This window comes from Tachysurus fulvidraco, chromosome 22, assembly GCF_022655615.1.
Source record: "Tachysurus fulvidraco isolate hzauxx_2018 chromosome 22, HZAU_PFXX_2.0, whole genome shotgun sequence".
Taxonomy (NCBI): Eukaryota; Metazoa; Chordata; class Actinopteri; order Siluriformes; family Bagridae; genus Tachysurus; species Tachysurus fulvidraco.
The window spans coordinates 5506223-5528016 of NC_062539.1; the positions used below are offsets into that span (position 1 = coordinate 5506223).

Genomic DNA, 21794 nt, shown 5'->3' on the forward strand with positions numbered 1-21794 from the left:
GTGACAAATTAAAGGAAAACCGACTTGCATTCAGTTCGCCTTGGCATGCAGTAGATTTGCAAGTCTTCGGCACTGTCCTGGAGTGACGAACATTTTTTCTTCCAAAATATATTCCCTCTGAAGATGGTGGTGGTGCTGGAGAGAGTCTAAAACATTACTCTTGAATCTGTAATGTTTAATTTAGTTGAAATCTGGTGGTGACTGAGAAGCTCATATCATATGCTTTGCTGCATGTCGATTGTCACCAAACCATTCAGCTAACCATCCAATGCTCTGCAGATGGGACGTGGCTATCCTGAATAAAACCAATCCTATCAGAAACTTTACACCAACCCACTGATATTAATACGAAACCAACTTTGCCCAATATTAATAAACTTGTCCTTTTATGTCCTCAAAACAAAACCTCAGCACATCCACAAATTTAATACCTAGCCTTTGGTGATATTAATTTGTTTACACAATCACCATTCCCAAGGTGACTTCCAGCCTTGAAAATCCACAATACATGAAGAAAAGTCATCTATTTTCATCCACACCATTCTGTATTTTGCATTTTTAGGTACAATGCTCAACACTGAATAATCCTCATGTCTAATATGCTAAACATGTTTGTTATTGTTCTCATTTGACAGACAGAGTCCCTTGTAGACTAAGTGGCTAAATTAGCTTGTACATTATTTGACAGACGTTATAATGTTTACACACAAATTCCATACTGTACAAACCATTTAATTAGTACACATTAGATAGATCAGTGGTTTTGTTAAAAGGAGTATGCAATGTGCAATGCTACGACAATGGAATATTCAGAGATCAAAGCTTTCAGGTAAGCCTTAGTGTTGCATATAAATCTGTTCATGCTTGACATATTATATTACCTTCAGCTGTATTTGAGGGATAGGAATTTTGGTTTTTGGGGTTGGGGGATAGGGTTATTGTTAGTGTTGGGGTAAAGATAAATGGTTAGGTTAAGAGATGGGTTTGGGGTTAGGGTTATAGTTGGGGTTGGTCTTAGGGTTAGAGTTGTTGAGCTACTGGTAAAGATTGGGGTTAAGATTAGAATTGAAGTTGGGGTTAGGGTTAGGATTGAAGTTAGGGTTGGGGTTTAGGGTTATGACTATGGTCTAGTATTAGGGTTAGAGTTTGTACCTTTTCTATATACTCAGCATCATGTTTTTAGCTTTTCCACATCTGTCATAAGTGAAATTAAATCATTATCCCACTTATTTAGTGTCTCATTCTCATTTCTATAGTTACAGCATATACGGGGACTTGTGGAGATGATCCACAGAATATAAAACTGTGCTCAGTTGTTCTATGAGGAGATTTCTATTTAGCATTTTTGAAAGGAGTCTCCTGTGTCAGTGCTTTATAACAATCAGATGAAAAGCAGCTTCTTTAACTTTTCTAAAAAAAATTTCAGGATGGAGGGCTTTGTGGATTTGGTAACCAAATAAGCAAGGATCAATGTTTTATATGGTTTATATTAGATAATAACTGGAAATAACTGTTTTAAGATTTATACACAACATTAAATGCAAATAGCAACAGTAAACAATGTGCTATTGGAAAATTGCTATTAGGAGAGTAAAACAATTTGAATTGTGGCTTGTAAATGTCATGTAAACGAATGAGGTAATAACAGCCTTCTGAATCACACATTGTTGTATTTTTCTATAACTGCATCCCCAATGTCTTTTATTCCTTCATAACTAATTACCTAATTAATTTCGATGTAGCCAATGCTAACTCATTTCTGCAATTCTAAAAGTTCTCGTCAAGAGTGAAAGCTGTATTCGAAAACATCAGTCTGGGTTTCACTTCAAATAAAGTTTGATGTGGATTTTTCATGCCATGTTTGAAAGCATTCTTTTAGTCAGACTGGGTGTCGAAAACCTTGCTCGGTCTCTTACGTTTCAGCAGAGACAGACTAGGTTGTCCTCATAAGCAATCTCAAAGTAAACAAAGTAAAGACAATGTTTGTATAGACTGATTTATTTCTGTAAACAAGTGAGCAGCATCAGGAAAAAAAAAAGGTTTCTGACAAAAGCTTGACGAATGCCTGATTAAATAAAAACAGTAAGCAGACATCCTACTACAGTTTATTTTATTAATTCTGTTCTCTGTTGTGATGCCTTGTACAGTTCCCTGACGTTCAACAATGCTGTGATTATGTGTGTATCCATGACAGTTTGGAGGTTTCCTAAGCGCTTTACGAGAGAGGTCACGTAACAGCACCGAAGCTCTTTGAATCCAAGCCAATCAAAGACGATATGTATGTTCCAGGATGCAGATGAGCCAATTATGATTCATCTCTGATGTTAGATCTCGAATGAAACAGGGCTCACTCCAGGCTGACTTTTTTTTTTGCTCTGTAAATCCTTAGAGATTGTATAAAATACAATTACTATAAATGTGCAGCGACAGGTCAAAAGAGCATGGACTCGAGCCTCCCCTCGGGTCTTTCTGTCTACATACTAATGATTAACATTATAAAGCCGGCTCAACCTTAAGACATCCGCTGATCCAAATCCACCATTCCAGCAGATTGTGTGCTTATAGAAAGAGATCACTGTCTGTGCTGTCTGAGGAAATCCAGAGACATTCAGTGAACTGTTGAGTGGACCACATCCAGCTGACTATAGCTGCAGCTGGGATAGCGTTCTAGCATATAAAGATGTCTAGTTTAGAAACTCTAGGCTACATTATACACATTATGCTAATCCATTCACACTGGTATTGTGAAGCTTGTGCAAGAACATAAATAATTAGTGTAAGTGGCGTAACATTTTGTCAAATGAAAAGCTGCTGCCGCTTTATGACAGTACACGTTAATTATGGTGTAGGACACAAAGACTATTATGTTCAGTGAACTTGTGCCCGTTGATCTGTTTTTATTATTCTTTTTAAACGATGACAGATCATTAGGAGTTTTCAAAGACTGGCTTTTCATCAAAGTTTGCAGTATTTTACTGTGTAAGGTTATGTGCTTTGATGTCTGGTTTGATGTATTACTAATTAATAGCAAAATAATGAGTAAGCCAGCCACCCATGCATTCACATCATCTGTTCCTGAAAAATTATTCTTTGCTGGGTTTAATCATTTTAAGTAACACTGATAAACAGAGATGGACACCTTCATTTATGAACCAACCTTTTTGTAAATCAAGGTCATTTTGTTTACGACTTATTTCATCTGAAATGCAGCCAGTGCGTTTTCGTAAATCTGTTCGTTTTTGATGCATCATTTATTTTAGATGGCATTAAAAACACCAGCGATTTATTTGGTTAGTCTTCGTCCAGCATTTTTCTCGGATTAATTGGTTTTCTTGGGGTTTTTTTTCAGTGAGAGTTTGAGATTTAAGGCAATAGGAGGCGATGTCTGGGCTGGTTGCATCAGGTGAAGGAAAAAGTGATGCAGAGTTTTATTTTATGCAAATGTGAAGCATCGTTATAGGATGCTTTTCGTAGACAATCCCACAACGTGAAGTGGGTAAATGATACAAAAAAAGAAGCCCAATCTAATAAAGTAATTTAGCTTGCAAGAAAAAGGAAAAAACAAAAGATTTTTTTGAACAACACTGGCTTCCTCAACACACGCTTGATTCCCCAAAGCACAATTTCGAGATATAGTACTGTACAAGCTGTTTACTTGCATGAGTCAATCCAGAGAAATGTTCTATGCTTGTGAGCTGGACTGCAGCTGCAGAGACAATCTCTAAACATATCAATCATGAAAACAGGAAATGACTTACCCCTGTGCATTGTTTACTTTTTGTTTATTCCGTTTCTCTTTTCCTCCTAAAGATTTTGTCTATCACAGGGTTTATATATGAAGTGTATTATAATTAGTGTACTTTTACCGTTGCTATATTGTGTGTCTCTGTGTTTTGCGTCTCACCTGTTCCATGCTTCTGAACAGTACAGTAAATGTCTTTTTTTAAATGAGTCCACTAGGGGCGACGTTTTGGGGTAGGATCGTACCTAATACACCTAGTATAATGTTTGCCTTCTGTTATACTGCTGTTGTATTTGTTAGCATGGTTTTGAACGAATAAAAATAACTATGACAAATATATATATATATAATAGTGATTATAATATTTTAGCATCCCTTGTTATTTTTTAACATTTTCTTATCAAATATATCGGATGTCTTCTTCTTCTTTTTATGTATCATTTCTGCATGCATGATGTTTTATCTTATGTGTATTTATCTCTTTCTGTTAAATGTTTTATTGACTACAATCCATTTACCAGACCCTACAGTTTTCACATCCTACAAGTCTTTGACCATTTTTGCATCAAGATTTCTTTCAGATGCTCCCAAGCCACTTGGAAGGCTCTTCTGGAAGGCTTTACTAGGTAAATCTAGTCAACATCTTATGCAACAAATTTAACTCAACTCCAAGTGGTGGTCGGTTTACCACTCTGCCCTTGACTTTAACCAAATGTCCAGAAAATATAGCCTAAAGTCTAATGGTTCTTTTGGCCTGAGGTTCTCTGGTAACAAGTTCACTGATGTTCAACATTGTATTCAGAAATAGTGTTTGTTACTGACAATCCATGCACACGAGTGAGTCTATTAACATTTCACCACTTGGCTGCACATCTAGAAGCCCAGTCCTCTCAGTCATGCCCCTTAAGCCTACGTATACATAACTGCATTTTTTTTTTTTGTATTAAAATTACAATAGAACGAAATCTTATGTTCGACTGAAACTTACATCTATATACCAAAGGGCTCAATTTCCTCAGTGCTTAACTCATCTATGAACTTCTTCATATGAAGAATCAGACATAATCTGATCTGAATCTGCAAAATTAAACATTTTTGAAATAAAGCATCACTTTACTCTTCATTTAGATTTCGGTTAATATGAGAAGATCCTGACATTTTGTATTAGATAGCTTTGATATATTAGTATTAATATATTCTTAATTCTTATTCTTTACTGAACTTACTAACCTCTTATTAAATATTGCAAATATGAACACTTTTTTATTACACATTGAGAAACTATTACATCATCATCATTATTATTATTATTATTATTATTATTATTATTATTATTATTATTATTATTATTATTATTATTATGGAATGCTATGAGCAAACTTTTACAGCTCAGCTTGCCATTCGCACAACACTAAATAACTAAGAGGAAGCTTCTCATTCCAGCATTTCCTCTGAAATAAATTCAAATTTAAAAAGCATATTTGTGAAGTATAAAACCCAGTACATCTCAAATATGAACATGAACAGAATGTCCAATCAAGTAAATTAGTGCAGATGCACTAGACAACAAAAGAAAACCTTCTTGACCAGTTTTCTATCGTGACTGAAGGAGGCCAGTATCCAACAATTCAGTAAATAATTACAGCTGCTTCATGAAAAGAATTGGCATGCCTGCTGTAGTTTGGAGGAGATACGAGGACACGCTAACTAGCAGGCTGTTGCTCGGTGAGAGGAGGGAGGAGGGGGGTGGGGTGCATGCTACACAAGAGATATAGTGAGAAATAATAAAAGGAGGTAGGATGGAAGGACGGTATCTCTCTCTGCCAGGTGAACAAATGAAGAGAGGGACGCCAAGTGTCCTTGGGTTGTAAAAAGATAAAGCGACGACAGAGCTCCTTCTCTCCCGAACTCTCTCTGGCTCTGAATGAGGCTCTCAAAGACGAGGAGAAGATGATGGTAGAAATGACCAATAAATCCAGAAGGTGTGAGGGAAATAAAAAGACGGAACGATGGTGAGGCAGACGTGGGGGTGAGGAAGGGGAGATAAGAAGCTTAGACTGATAGAGTGGAAAAGCGAGTTAGAGTGAAAAAATGGTGAAGGGGAAGAAATTCCCGACTTGATCTTCCTACTAAGCATGTGTATATATATATATATACACACAGTATAACTCAATATCTCTCTCTCTCTCTCTCTCTCTCTCTCTCTCTCTCTCTCTCTCTCTCTCTCTCTCTCTCTCTCTCTCTCTGTATGTGTCTATCTGAGTCAGTGTGTGTTAGTGGGCAGTTTACTGGATGGAAAATTATTACACCCAGAATCTAAAGGAGCCAATCAGAGGTGACACAGTCTGCCTTCATGCTGAATCTAAAACAGGGGAGACAGGGGGCATGGAGAGAATGGATGATGTCAAGGTTTCAAAAGCTCACAGTGATGCGTGAAACAAAATAGCAGAATTAAAAGCAGAAATTTGGCAGGTTCCTAGTTTATAGGGGATGAAATGCACAAGAGAGAGAGAGAGAGATTTCATCTTCTCTTCTAGCTGCGGGACTCTTGCTCTCTCCACAGGAGGTCTGCAGGGTTTGAAAGCACTTAGAGGGGAAGAGAATGGTTCAGAGAAAAAGAAAGACAACCCCACGTGTCTCAGCACAATGCAACCTCAGCCACAGCCTCCACAGCAGAATAACAGCATAAACCTCACGGTTCAGGGAGGAATGACAGGATGTAAAGGAGACACAGATGCAGATGTGAGGTTACCTGAGGGTCAGTTGTGACCTGCTGCACACAGAAAATAAAAATGGAAAAAAATGGAAAAAGAACTCCACAGCTACAGGAAAGCGTTCGAACATAATTGAAACGCTGTTGGTGAATGTGTGCTTTGCATCCATTCTTGTCTTCATACATCACTGTTCGTATCACACTGTGTGTTAGTGGAGAGCACAGTGAACACGATTATACACACGACAGGCTGCAGATGAGATCCGCGATAGGAGACGAGGTCGAGCATGTGATAGATTACGGAAATCTGTTCTACAGAGTTAACGTTGGGTATTAAAAGAAAAATTGATTTGGATTTTGTACCGCTAAACAGTTTTTTGTTACGTTGTTCTAACACCAGCACTCCAGTTATCACACAAATCTATCAGTAGACAAGTAAAAAAAAAGGCTCATGTCTATCATTGTACGAAAGAAGCTCTATGCTCTAGACATCAGAACAAGTTACTGTAACCTTGAAAAAGGTTCGGTATAAAACTTGCATGTCTAACTGTACATATCAGGGTTATAAAAAATAAATTCACATACCTCCTAAGATTGGTCAGGATTATCCCATCATGAGTCACTTTCACATAACATTCAATTAAGAAACGCTCTCTCAACACAGAGTTGTGTTTAGGCTCAGAACTATTCTGTGAGATTTCATGGAAACACCATCATCTCCCTTTATAAGATATTGCTTCTGTGTTTAGGGCATGCGTGTGGAAATGCTTTGCACCTCTACTTTATGAAATCTAATCAAGCAGAAATCACAGAGACTCCTGAAGCCTTTCCTTTGTAGAGCGTTCGTGAATAATTTAGTGCAGTGAGACGTTAAATAAAGTAGGACGTTCGGTAAATAAAGTGTTCTACTCTCGCTTTCGGAAAACAGAAGTCTTAAATCTGAGACGGGGGAAAAAACTATTAAAGAAACCGTAATGCTGTTGATATTCACACACACCACACACACACACACACACACACACACACACACACACACACACACACACACACACACACACACACACACACACACACACACACACACATTTCCATTCAAAAATACTGAAAACATCAATCAGAATATGTAGATGCTCGTGATATAACAAAAAAAAAGAACAGGATGGAGTCTTACATGACACAAGGGTGGGTTGGACTGGGCTGTACATGATCTCAGATGTTTTATTCATTCATGAGCTTAACTCTGAATAAAATCCCTTCTTCTTTGCCAAGTTTATGGAAAACTGGCCTCATTTTTTTAATACAAAAAGCTCTCTCTCTCTCTCTTTCTCTGTCTCTCTCTGTCTCTCTCTCTCTCTCTCTCTCTCTCTCTCTCTCTCTCTCTCTCTCTCTCTCTCTGTACTGAACAAAATTATAAATGCAACAGTTTATAGCTGAACTCAAAGATCTAAGACTTTTTCTATGTACACAAAAGGCCTATTTCTCTCAAATATTTTTCACAAATCAGTCTAAATATTCTCCTTTGTAGAGATAATCCATCCACCTGACAGGTGTGGCATACTGTATAAAGATGCTGATTAGACCGCATGGTTATTGTACAGGCATGCCTTAGGCTGGCCACAATAAAAGGCACACTCTAAAATGTGTAGTTTTACTGTATCGGGGGCTCCGAAAACCAGTCAGTATCTGGTGTGACCACCATTTGCCTTATGCAGTGCAACACATCTCCTTCACATAGAGTTGATCGAGTTGGTGATTGTGGCCTGTGGAATGTTGGTCCACTCCTCTTCATGTGGCTGCGCAAAGTTATTGGATATTAGCAGGAACTGGAACACGCCGTCGTATTCGCCGATCCAGAGCATCCCAAACATGCTCAGTGGGTGACATGTCTGTTGAGTACGCTGACAATGCAAGAACTGGAATGTTTTCAGCTTCCAGGAATTGTAAACAGGTTCTTGCAACAACTGGGCTGTGCATTATCATGCTGCAACATGAGGTGAAGGTCGTGGACGAACGGCACAACAATAGGCCCAAGGATATCGTCACGGGTATCTCTGTGCGTTCAAAATGCCATCAATAAAATGCACCTTTGTTCATTGTCCATAACATACGCCTGCCCATTCCATAACCCCACCGCCACCATGGGCCACTCGATTCACAACGTTGACATCATGCTGCCAGCCACGCTCCCCATACAGTGAAAACCGGGATTCATCCGTGAAGAGAACACCTCTCCAAAGTGCCAGATGCCATCGAATGTGAGCATTTTCCCACTCAAGTCTGGTACGCCGATGAACGGAAGTCAGGCAAAGACCCCGATGAGGACGATGAGCATGCAGATGAGCTTCCCTGTGACGGTTTCTGGCAGTTTGTGCAGAAATTCTTTGCTAATGCAAACCGATTGTTGCAGCAGCTGTCCGGGTGGCTGGTCCCAGATGATCTTGGAGGTGAAGATGCTGTATGTGGAGGTCCAGGGCTGGTATGGTTACACGTGGTCTGCGGTTGTGACGCTAGTTGGATATACTGCCAAACTCTCTGAATCACCTTTAGAGATGGCTTTTTGTATAGAAATGAACATTCAATTCATGGGCAACAGCTCTGGTGGACATTCCTGCAGTCAGCATTCCAATTGCATGCTCCCTCAAACCTTGCGACATCTGTGGCATTGCGCTGTGTGATAAAAACTACACATTTTAGAGTGGACTTTTATTGTGGCCAGCCTAAGACACACCTGTGCAATAATCATACTGTCTAATCAGCATCTTGATATGCCACACCTGTGAGGTGGATGGATTATCTCTGCAAAGGAGAAGAGCTCACTAACACATATTTAGACAGATTTGTGAACAATATTTGAGAGAAATAGTCCTTCTGTGTACATAGAAATAGTCTTAGATCTTTGAGTTTAGCTCATGAAAAATGGGGACAAAAACAATAGTATTGCATTTATAATTTTGTTCATTATATTGATTGGTTGATTTTGCTTTATAAACTTTTACATACATAAGGTAGTATATCCTCCTGTTGCTGGGCAGGGAGCAAACCCAGGGACTGAAGTCTCAGTGCTGGTCCCAAGCCCGGATAAAATGGGAGGGTTGCGTCAGGAAGTAAATCCGGCAAAACCCCCCCCAAAAAAACCTGTGCCAAATTAAATATGCGGACCAGATGATCCTCTCTGTGGCGACCCTGAACAGGGAGCAGCCGAATGAACAACAACAACAACATGCATAAGGTAGTAAAGTGGCCAAAACATTTGCGTCATATCCTGTAGTCTAGATTACATGTTTTTACACTAGCTGAACAAATAACCAAGATGGCTGCTGTATGTATCCTGTGGTCTTTTAATGTCACTTCACTTCCACACATGTACATGAGGTACACAGGTCTACAATGCCACTCACATTATCACTGCTTTAGCAGGTCTAAACAATGCCATGCACCACCAAGAGAAAATAAACATGAAATCGAATTCAGACACATTTTGGATCTATCCTAGCCAGGTTGCACTGTAACCACTAGCTATTAGCATGCAAGATAGTTTGCTATCATAGGCTATCATGTTCACTGCGATTTAAAATATGAGCTATATAGCTGCCATTTGCTAGCTGATTTCCATGCTGCAAGAAAATAAATTAATAATCTGAGTCCCTTACACTTTTCTTATGCATATATGTTTTTGCGATTTCTCCTTTTCAGAATGCTTCCGTACTCCCGTTTGAGAAATCGAAGCTGAACCTTCACTTCTAGCTGAGTATTTTTAGAAGAGCGTTTGCAGTTTAATGCATTCATGACAACTAGAAACTCTACACTTTCTATCTCGTAACTTCCTACTTCCCACATCAGCACATTAACTGTGTCCTATTTTTTTAAAGATCTGGAAAAAAATCGACACTGACAGTAAACAAGAAAAAAATTCAAATAAATGAATAAAAATTCAGCTCAGAAGAGACAAAGCTCCCGAATTCCCAAGTATAAATGATGATGTAAAGAAAATGATGATAGAAAAAAATTCACAGTTAAAACTCATGCAGATAATAAATTGGCTCTACAGTGGATCGGACAAATGTTTTGAACTATTACATTCCATAGAACGATATTGAGACCTCTTTAATATTAAATTTTAAATGAGTATTAAATATAAATTACAGTACAACATCCTAAGCAATATTATATCTGGATTGCTGTGTTTAAGAGACGAAGAATATGTAAAAAACAATGCAGCAATGTACAGTATCAGTCACTCAGTATATAGTTTGTGTATCCTCCGTGGTTATTACAGAGGTGACATTTATTTGTCCTTATCCAGTCCCTTCTGTCCTTTCTTTCTGTTCTTTATTTTACTGTTTTTCACACTCATAATCATGGAATTTGTGTGTGTGCAAATGTGTGTCACATAATGTTCATCTCCAGAAAGCGTACATCTCTGTCACGTCCTCTGTCTTTTTCGGCTTTGTTTTTGTTCTCCGAATCCCCCTGTCCTATCTCCCTCCTCTCTGTTGCACCCCTCTCTCCCTCTGTCATCAATTTCACAGGGTCAGAAATCCAGCTTTGATTCCCTGTCTCGTACATACCAGCAGTCTTCTATGAATAATTCAGCACTTTCCGCACTAAAACTATGATCATGACATTCATGCTTGACGCAATTTGTGCTGTTTTAAAAGTGGAGCTGTCTTTTCTCACTTCTTGCTCGCTGCTCATGATCCTCTGTCCTCGCTCTGACTCAGAGTTTCTCAGGCTCAGCACAGAGACGGCGTTGACGTTAACAGCGATATGAGAGTGTAGTTTAAAAAAAGAGAGAGCTGTGAAGGAATGTCCCGATCTCATCCTTTTGTTTGAGATGTTACACCAATATAAGAAGTCTTTCAGTAAGAGCTTTATCCTCCTCGGGGTCAAAGACTAGGAATCCTAATATCAGTCCTGTAATAATATTCCACCCATTATTGAGCTGATACTGACTCTTACACTTAAATGTCAGTAATAGTTACTTAATCTCAGTCAGTTGGTTTTATTAACCCGAACACAATATTCACAATGCCGTAGAAATATGTACCAAATACACCATTGTTCATGATGCACCTGTAACTCAAAAGCGGCTTGTCTAGCACAAGCACTCTTCATGAGTTGTTTATGTTGCCACAACGACTCTACAATGAGAAAATAGTTGTTTTTTTTTGTAGCTTTTAATTATAATTAAGTCTAGAAATTCGGTTCTTGATGCTAATGTTATTATGTCCGATCTGTCTTAACATCACATTAATTACATATTCTCAAATTATGTAACCAGTATGAATTACATAATTATATTATTTATTGTTTAATTGAGATTACTGCTGCACAAGTTTTCCTGTTACTCTTTTAATCATGATAAATGCTATCTATCTATCTATCTATCTATCTATCTATCTATCTATCTATCTATCTATCTATCTATCTATCTATCTATCTATCTATCTATCAATCTATCTATCTATCTATCTATCAATCTATCTATCTATCTATCTATTACGTACTTAATTAAACTGAGGCACAGTGTAAGGAAATGATAAGCTGTAAGTACATTTTTTTTTTTTAAAGATTTTTTGTTAATTCAATAAGTGTGACAGAAAACCCCATGTTCAGTCTATTCATTCTAAAAAGATGCAATTTAACCATTTTACATTTCTAATCAAATGGTGTTAATATTAAACAAATATAGTCATGGTTTTCTTTTTTTGCCATTATTTTGTCACATGAATTCACAACCTAGATAAATCTAACTGAAAAGGATTTAGGAAAAAAGACTTTAGCATTTTTTTTACATAATGCATTAGCATATTTTGATTGGAATTTCTCCACACTTAGTCATAGCTAATTCCCAACGTCTCTCCCCTATCAAACAGCACCGAAGCAGATCTGTAAGGGTGACTGAGTTCAAACACACTTTGTGTGAGAGTGTGAGGTTTTTTTTTTTTTTTTTTGGCAGAATTGCTTGGCTATTGAAGTATGTGTGAATGTAAGAGGCTGTTGGTTCTTATTTGAGAGGTGGAGGATAAGAGAGAGAGAGAGAGAGAGAGAGAGAGAGAGAGAGAGAGAGAGAGAGAGAGAGAGAGAGAGAGAGAGAGAGAGTGCGTGCGTGCGTGCGTGTGTGTGTGTGTGTGTATGTTTAGACTCAAGGTCTTGTGTATTTGTGTGTGTGAGACAGAGACACTGACACAATGATGTAGAACTAACACTTGAGAATCCACTGCCTCAAAACAAAATACACCAGGTTCAGCAATCTCTCTCTCTCTCTCTCTCTGGCTCTCTCTTGCTCTCTCTCTCAAATTCCACTTTTTGTGGTTCACTGAGTCAGAGGTGATGTCCTTACATCACTATAAACACACTAAAAGCTCCTCCATGGTAGAGGACAGAGTGACGGGAGTCTGTTGCTGCTGAAGGATGTACTGTAGCAGAACAATTGTCTGTGTAGTATACCAGCTTGGCCTTCATGATTAACTTCTCACACACACACACACACACACACACACACACACACACACACACACACACACACACACACACACACACACACACACACACACACACACACACAACCCTGTCAAAATGCCTTGTGTGCAGAATAAATTGTGTGGGGGAAGAAAAAAAAAACAAGAACAGAACAGAAAATGAACAGAACGATGGGCTACCATATGTGACAAAAAAAGAGGGTAGGAGAACAGAATTTGGGGAAATAAGGACAGCAAAGAAGGTAAAGAGTGTAAGGGAATAAGTGACAGGGGACAGAATGAAGAGGACAGAGGACAGAAACAGTATGGCTCTGTCACTACTCATGCTTCAGTGGTGTTTAGCAAGTCATAGCTATGCCTTAGACTCAGACATCCACACACCCTCACACAGAAACTCAAAACCTGTGTCTTTCATTATTTATAAACGTAGGAACCAAGTTATATAAGAAAGGAAGTAATATCCCATATTTCTTGGATGCACTGAACACACTTAAACACTAACATTACCACACAATAATAATTCCATGTACTAGTAATTCATATTTCAGATATGTATTCTGTATTTATTTTCAACAAAAACTCTAAAACTCTACAAGACTTCTATGTATTAGCATAACTATATATTAGCATGAAAACCACTGCTGCAAAATGTTTTTGCAAATATACCCCTTAAATGCCTTTCAAATATTGCAAATTAATCTAAGAACTGTTTATTAATCCATCTCTTTGACTGTTATGCTGAGTAGCTAGTGAACTACTTTTGCTAGCTAAGTATTAGACTCTACGTAGAACATTAGCTAGCTATGTTAATGTTACCTCAGCTTCTTGTTTTGATTAGTTTTAGTACATGTTTCCAGTCGTTAGCAGTAAAAGCACCTGTTTTTAATGGTTTCTGTTATAATCTGTATTTATAATCTATATTTAAGTAGCTACTGTCAGATTATCTCTTTAAACAAAGTGGCTGTAGCTAATCAAAAGTGTCAGGTATCTTTACATCCAGTTTAAACCCGTTTTACAATTGTGAAATTATGCTGTTTTAGCATGATGAAAAATGAAGGTCATTTGCTGCTTCTGTGTTTTTTTTTAAATGCTAATTAATTATTAGTCATAATGCTGTCATAGAAGCTAAACAGGATCATTTGATCTGCTAGTACGGTAAATATTTCCAAAGAATATCAAGCATATCTTCCATAATGGACCAAATTTTGCTAAGGTTATTTAAACCCTGGGAGCACTTACTAGCCGCTGTATTAAAATTTTTTTATTATATTTTTCCTTAAATAGTGTGAGTTACATGTCCTGTCCCCTTCGTCTGTGCTCGTTTCTGATAAAAGTACAGCTCTTAGCTTGGTGTTGAACCAAGCAGTGACACTGATACATTTATATTCCATATTTAAATATCTAGGAGCCTATATGCTACATCATCATGCACTTAAAGCATAATAATAACTGCCATCTTATGCATACACGAGCTGACAGACAATTATGATTGGTAAGTATCGCTTTGATTGACAGACGATAGAGTAAAAGCACTGCTTCTGTTCAGAGAGCATACTGGAGCCTGAAGTTTAAAGGTTTGCTAATCCTTCTTTCTAAGGTTTTGATAGAAACAAAAATGGAGTATATGCACAGTGTTCCTGCATTTCACAATGACATGTGTTGAACAGTAAGATGTGAGTTCGGGTGCATGGAATAATTGAGGAATATGGCAAGAATAAATAGAACACAACCTACTAAAGCTACTCATATTAAACCCAGCACTTCTACACTGCCCTCTCTGATTGCTGCCATTCAGTTTCAAAGCCAGGGCTCACAGTGCTGGGGTTCAGGCTGGCGGTGCTATTTTTGAGAGGGCATTAAAAATTGAATCAATTGAATAAATCTTGCAAGCATAAAGCGCCGAATCCAACTCTCATTATGTCCACGGGGGGTGTGATTTCCCTCGAGCTCCTTCTACTGGACACCTGCCCCTTTGATAGGTTAATGATTAATCAAATGCATTTCTGATCAAGGCTACATGAGAGTGAATCATTGAATCTTGTGAATCATTTTTGACCCAGGTGCGAAGCTTGATTTTTTTCCCCCCTGTATCTAAAAATATCAGCTATCGGGTAAAAGCCAGCCATTAAAAAATAATGCTGAATCCAAAACTATAGTAAAAACAGCAGCACACAGGATGCACTGTTATTTAGTTTACATCATTTTATCTATTCAGTAATTTTTTTCAGTGCAATTATGCCATTTAACGTTTGATAATTTGTTTGAAAACCAGCTGACTTTAAACCGTAGTGAGAAATGTGTTTGGCACGTTGCTTTGAATTGGGAAAAGGGGGGTAATGGAGTAAACTCCATGGAAACGGTAGTCTCTTGCTGCCCTTGCTGTTCAAAACAAAGGAAAGATAAAGCCTTGACCTTGAAGCATGTCATTCCCACATGCTCTGCTGCCTCAGACATTAAAGCAAGAATTAGACAATTAGAGCAGATTTTCAGGGCATGTGCTCACACATTTGCGAGATTTGCTTGATATGTTGTGCCCTTGAAAGGCTGGGTGTGAAAATGATTAACAAAATGATGCTAATAAGAGAGATGGCTCTGTTTTTTTCATTGCTCCAAATGGTGCTTTTAAATGCAAGTGGATTAAGGAGCTTAATGAAATAAGACAGCTGCGGTTAGTTATTAGAGAGATGGGTCAAAACATCATAACAAATGTTCATAAGCCTAAATATAGACTGAAAAGGCAATTTAAGCGCATGCAGATCCGAGTCTGGTGTGGTAAGCATGAGTAAAAGTCCTAATTTAGTAGTCCTTTCTACTGCCTAAGCCTGGGACCATTCCAGAAACTTCTTAGCTGGGAAAGTTGGTTTGGATTCTTCACAAAAATACTGCTCATGTAGTTCCAAAATGCCATGTGACACATCAGTAGAAATGTTAGAAGTGTTAGCAAACCACATAGCCACCGCCTATAACCTTAGCCACCATCTTAGAAGCTTAGAGGACAGAGAAAACGAGACTAAAATGTCACTTGGTGCAGCTTTAGAAAATGACCAGTTTTTAATGTAAGACTGAGAAAACATACTTTTGTTAACTAGATCACTAGAGTTTGTGATCAGCCGACTGACCAGCCAAGTGACCAGCTACCAGAACTTTTCAGGACCAAACAGGCCACGGTCCCACCCTTGTTTTCTATTAGCTCACAAGACAGAGGATCATGATGTGAGGAATCACAGGTCAGATTTTACCTATAGAAAGATAAGTGAATGTTACAGTTACCAAGTGTTAGTTTTATATCCTGCGTCCTTTCGCCTTTCAGTGAATTTTCTTTGTTTTGCCACTGAAATAGTTTTCAGGTGGCTCATGTATCACCATAGCAAGAGGTCAGAATTTCTAAACACTATAATTCTAACAATGCTGTTATACATTGTCTGAGTATACAGAGTATCTACACAGTACACATACTGTACTTACGAACTTAATAAACAGCAACAAAGCTTCTTTTTCACTTGTTTGGGCTAGAAATCCAGCACCAAAGCAATACTTCAATACTTCTTTCTGTTGGTTAACAACTTATACTTTTATTGTTGAGTTATTCACCTAAAGCATATTATTCAGTAGCTACAGTTCATCTCATAAACGTGTCCAGTTTTATGAGTGTGTTAGGAGAATCTTGGGCATTGTAAGGGTTAATTGTTTATCTGCTGCAATTCCACTGCCTTAATTTCAATTAGCTTCCTGGCCAAATGTTAAAAACACTCAACTGCTGTCCACATAATTGATTTCTCTGTTACTAAGCAGCTTTCCATGTTTCCATCACTCTCTGATTCACCCACTCATTTTCTTTTATTTATTTATTTTTAAGAGATGACATCCTCTGTAAAAAATAATAGAATTACTCATATACTATACTATATATACTGTGTGTGTATATATATATATAAAAAAGAGAGAGAGAGAGAGAGAGAGAGAAAGAGAGAGAGAGAGAGAGAGAGAGAGAGAGAGAGAGAGAGAGAGAGAGAGAGAGAGAGAGAAAGCAATTGTGAAATAATGAATAATAATGAATTGAATAATAGCAGCCAGAAGATTTTCTCATACACACTGCCTTCAGGCGAGTCACTCACACCCACATCCTCCTAAAGAGCACAAGTCGATAACACGGACTGAACAGAAACCCACGCAGCCAGCGTTAATAACGCCAGCAAGAGAGTTACTGCATGGCACATGTAGGAGGTCTGTCACTGTCTGATTTTATGCAAATCCAGAAAACGATTTTAAAAGCCCCACTGGAACAGACAAACGGGTATGTATGCCCAGACTCGGGATGATGGCGTTCTCATTAGGCATAGGGCCAGAAGGACAAGGTGTGCCTTGCCACATGCTCCACATGCCATTATGGAACCCAGACACAGGAAATGGACTAGTGCAAGACAGGATATGGCACGATATCTAGAAATCACACACATGCTCTTCCTTCCTAGTTTTACATGCCAACACTCAGGAACAATTAGGGTACAAACCCCGTCCACAGGAAGTGGATTCACAGTTTGTTCAATCTGGTTAATCAGAACAATAAACAATGTAGTATAGTCATTGTAATTAGTTGATTTTGTACAGAACAGTCAGTGGTGGCAAAAGGACCAGCGTTTTGGACAGCCGCCATAATGAGTCTGTTATTAAGGCAACAATTAATAAATCCACAGCTATAATACGCAATGCTCTAACAAATTAGACTTTGATTAGAAAAACTCCTTATCTCCTAAAGGACAAATCTCTTAGTTATGTGAGTATTAGTCAGGCTTATTCTGTTTTTGCTTTATAGATCTTACGTTTCCAAGGTTAATGTTTTTTCTTTATTTTAATTCACTGCTCGTATCAAAGGGGCAATAAGCATTTAGTGTGTAAATGAACTCATTTTAATGCAAGCTACATCTGGAATTTCTGTATGGATCCATGATGTGTCTACAGCTCATGGCCTTCTGTTTGCTTATCCATCCACTGCGATCGATTAAATATAGAAGGCACAATCTGGATCAAATTATTATAATACATGTAGGACTTGTGTGTAATTGTTGCTAGGATGAAGCATCTGTGAGATGTTTATTTAGCATTTTTGGAAGGAGTCTCCAGCTTCAGTGTTTTTGTGACAGTCAATTGTGACATGAAGGTTTTGTCAAGAGAGTGAAAAATGAAAGGCTGGTGAGGGGAACGACTCGATAATACAAGTGATACCAGGAACTTGTCTTGTGGATGGTTAACAACATTAACAGTTCAGAAGATCATCAGAAGATTATGATCTTGATTAATATATGATTCATTTCATAACATGCAAATGTTTTCAAACTGACAGATATGACATGCGACGTCATTTATTCCTCAAAACCAGCCAGTCTGTACAATACTGGTGAAGGGGGAAAAAACACGATTGGGGAATGTCACAGCATACTGTAGATGTTGAAATAATCAGAAATAGTAAACTTGTCTCTGAACACAGCATTAGAGTTGAAGACAAGGAAGTGGATGCTGATGCATTCAGGACTCTCTTACTGTCTCACCCTGTTGAGCTGTGTGTGATGTTCCTGTCACCATTTGAAGCTATTCCTGTTCCCTGTTTAAAGGTCCTTATTGCCCAGGGCAACACATTAAAGGACCTGTCAGACACACTACTGCTGATAATGGCATGGGTGAGTGAGCTGGGGGGGGGAGCAAGAACGTGCAACACACACACGCACACACACAAACACACAAACACATATATGCAGGCAGACATACAGCCAATAAGAAGAGTCTGTATGCTTACATATCTTTGCATGAGATGGTCACACAATATTGCTGTAATACAGATGCAGGTTTGTGTGTGTCTACTTGCAAACACACACACACCCACACACACACACTGTGAGCATGCATCTCAATGTCGCACATTACAGTGCCATAATTACAGACGAGAGGGACCGAGAGTGTGAATTATGTTGGCGCATGATCTCAGTTCATCATTCCACAAACACAAATCTATTTAGATTTCTGATATTTGAAGATATCCCTTGCATCTCATTTAATAACAACAAAAATAAAATAACTAAAATCATGTTAAGTATAATAGAAGTATAAAGACAATGTTAAAAGCATCCCATTGATTAGGCTACATAAAATTGAGTAGAACTTTGGACTAGTGCTGTGTAGAGGAGCAAAGTGATTACAAAACGATCAAAGTGGGTAAGTCCTTACAGGCACCCCGATCAATCCAGAACAACTCTGTGAACTTTTTGATCTGTAGTGGATTCCGTTATTATGAGACTGTATTCGGTATTATGAGGAACGTAGACAAATAATAAAAAAAATACTAAAATAAACATTTGAGATGTACTATGATGAGGATTATTTACAACAGAGCAGCAAAACAAGAGCAACACATTTATAAAGCTGAAAAATGCCTCACTGATTTATTTAACCCTTTAAAAGTCCAGTCTGCTTGTACATTGTCCCACTTGATTTTACTGACTAACTGATGCTGGTTAACGAATTATATGTTTTAAGATTAACAACAGAATAAAATCTGGCTGTAAGAGGAGATAACATTTAAAAGAATAATTCTTTTGATATTGAAAATGGAGAAATGTATCTGTTAGTAGTGTTAGTGTTGCAATGCAGCTTTACAGGAACCTAAAGATTCAAAATATTAATTTTGGGATATTTTTTAAATACTTTGCTCTCATATTCAGCCATAATGAGCAAGACAGACAAAACTGAAAACATCTTCATTTGGATGAGACACCGGATGATACCCATGATGTCAGGAAAAAAAACACCTTGTGACACTGATATCATGTTGTCATTTCAAACCAACAACCTCAAGCTGGAACATAAATAAGGATCTGACTATAATCTGATATCCTGGTGTGTTTAGTAACTTAAACAAATGGACCTCTCAAGTCATTCCATCGAACTATAATAGTACCTGTTCTTCTGTATCTGACCTTCTCATCCAGCTGTTGCACAACTGGTCAAATGATCAAGTGATCAATAACCTGCTTTACGCATGTGTTTCGGAGTGAAAAGAGAAGGAGATAAAAATGTAAAACTTTACTTACCAACAGCTGCAGCGTGCTTCCTGCTTCCACCACATCTGTCTGTCGGTGTGAGTGTGTGTATGTATCTGTGTATGTGTGTGTGTGCTGTCGTGCGCTCTCGGTCACCTCTATGCCTGTTTCCATAAGTCAGGAGACGGCGTCCGTGTTTCTCTTCAGCTCCAGGTGTGTGTAGGTGAGTGTGTGTTGTCCCCACATGCCAATCACACTCTCCTCTCCTCCTCCAACAGTGTGTGTATTTGTGTATGTGTTTTGTGCGTCTGTGTGTGTGCGTGATAGAGAGATGTAGCAACTAGTCTTAGAAGATGACAAGAAAAATGGGAATAGGAAATGTGTCTATGTGTCTGTTCCTCTCTTTTCTCAGCCTCCCACAAAATGACACTCTCTCTCTCTCTCTCTCTCTCTCTCTCTCTCTCTCTCTCTCTCTCTCTCTGTTTTTACCGCTCGCTCGACCGACTCGTATAAAAGGGAGCGTCTCACAAGTACAATCGCGAATTTAAAGCGTAAAATGGTTTACGTCTTGTGGATAAAAAGCAAGAAACGTGAATTTTTGAGGTGATGCTACACCTACACATGTAAAACGGATCAATATTTTATCAGACTGTTTTAACACGTTTAGGTGTAAACAGATAACGCCAGCGCAAAATATTGTTCGGTTGAATATAACCCAGCTATTAACCCAGGGAAGGGCTGATATTACACCTTCTCTATGTTGGGTTATTTTTAAATGATGAACCGGGTGTTTGTCTACTCATCCTATTGGATAAAAAAGACTCAACTATTGAGCTAGCTTTCAAACTACATGCATGATCCCCGTAACTTATTCCTGTTTCTCTCCATTGTGCTGTCATGTAATAAACGCGATTAAGCAAACTAAGGGATCATTAAAATGTGCAGAAAAAAATGTGACATTGAATTTTTGTATATAAGATATACAGTACAATCAGGACCGTCGGCGGGGGGTGGGGGGTGGATGGGGTGGGTTTTTTTGGAAGGATTTGGGGGCCAATTGACTCGACGTGCCACCCCAAATGAATCAGCACACACCCCTGAACACATTTCACTTAACCTTGTGGTAGATGCTCTTTTAACTACTATTCTAAGAGATTGAATATAACTCAAAAATTCAAAGTGCATCCTTGACGTTTTAACACCAGTAGTTAGCTCACAGGAACAGTTATCTTTACAATGGTAACACTTATCCAGAAATACATAAAACATTATCTTCAGAAATATGAATCAGCAAATTCATATTCAATTATTACACAAAACGTAACTAAACATTATTATATTTAAATTACTTATGCAAACCTTGCATAGACCCACCTCATTGATTATTCAAATACAACAGCCGATGGCAAGTCTCCTGTCTCCTGCAGCAGATCTTTCTATATTTATATTTTTGTGTTAGAAGTACCGGTAGTTCTATTTATTAAAATTACAATATAGAGTTTGTGTGTAGCATATGTATAGATATAAATAATATAGTATATATAGTATACAGTATTGTTTATAATTTATTCCTTTGCGCACCGGCTACACATTGCGTGCGATCACAAAATCAAATATTGGTGGTTTCGTACACCAAGGCCATGGATATAAGAAAGTGGTTTAAAGATTCAATAATGTCAAAGACTACTTCGACCAACAACAACAAGCGTGGAGACAAATCTTCAATGTGGTCTATTTTAATTGTAATAACTACGGGTGTATGTCTGTTTCTCATGTCATAAAAAAGTGTGACCCCCTATGAAAATTAAATATGCCCCCATTCTGTA

At 38.1% G+C, this 21794-nt stretch overlaps 1 protein-coding gene across 2 annotated transcripts in view; it reads right to left on the bottom strand.

The window, feature by feature from the left end:
- LOC113645347 (leucine-rich repeat and immunoglobulin-like domain-containing nogo receptor-interacting protein 3) overlaps positions 1-20424 on the bottom strand; it is a 39702-nt gene extending 19278 nt beyond the window's left edge. The window contains exon 1 of one of the 2 annotated variants that reach the window (XM_027150885.2): positions 20020-20424. The gene's annotated coding sequence lies outside the window, so the exon portion shown is untranslated. The remainder of the gene's footprint in view (positions 1-20019) is intronic. The other variant, XM_047806640.1, reaches the window with a different exon arrangement.
- Between the last annotated feature and the right edge of the window lie 1370 nt (positions 20425-21794).